Source organism: Bison bison, unplaced genomic scaffold (assembly GCF_000754665.1).
Source record: "Bison bison bison isolate TAMUID 2011002044 unplaced genomic scaffold, Bison_UMD1.0 scf7180017864473, whole genome shotgun sequence".
In the NCBI taxonomy this organism is placed as follows: domain Eukaryota; kingdom Metazoa; phylum Chordata; class Mammalia; order Artiodactyla; family Bovidae; genus Bison; species Bison bison.
In genome coordinates this window covers 11,257,597-11,258,346 of record NW_011495034.1, presented here as the reverse complement: position 1 = coordinate 11,258,346, position 750 = coordinate 11,257,597, and positions in this window count along the sequence as shown.

Sequence of the window (750 nt, the reverse complement as noted above, 5' to 3'; positions counted from 1 at the left end):
GACTAGAGTCCAGGGGTACATGAAAATGAAGAAAATGGGGGAAAGCCCCATTCATTTTTTTAAAGTTCCCTTTTTATTATTGTCAATGCAACACAATTCAGGGAGAAAAAAAAAGTTTACCTAAACAAATAAAATTATAAAATAAGCTGGTTAAAAAGTAGGATCAGTAGCATAGGTTTGGGGCATTAAAATGTTTATTAAGCTTTTAAATCATTTCCTTCTATAGTCTGTAAACAAATATAGTACATGATAGGTAAGAAAACCAAATATAATGCATGTATAGTACTCTTAGATTAGAACTAGTGGGAAAAACCAAAAATTCTTTAGTACAGAGGCACCTCACTGTTCCTTGGGTCAATACCATGGGGCCATATTATAGATAAGAGTTAAATGAAAATCAGAAGGAATTTAGCTCAATTCTACCTGCTAGGATAGATTTTAAGACAGGTATTTTTTATATATTATAGTATGTGTGCTTTCATATACTACTGTGTATAGGAATTTAAAAAATTCTCACAAAATCTATGACAATCATTTCAGATATGTTTGGAAAAAAGGGAAGAAGAAAAAATCCCTAAGCTGGAAAACAAGAAGGATCAAAATCTCAAAGTGACTGGAAGTCAATGAATATATAAGTGATAGTCATATGTTCCCTTAACACTTACCATGTTCTATGTAAGGTAGCCTATCTCATTTAAGAAGATACAGAAATTCCCATTCTTTATTCTAGAATTAAAAGCACTTAGTCCA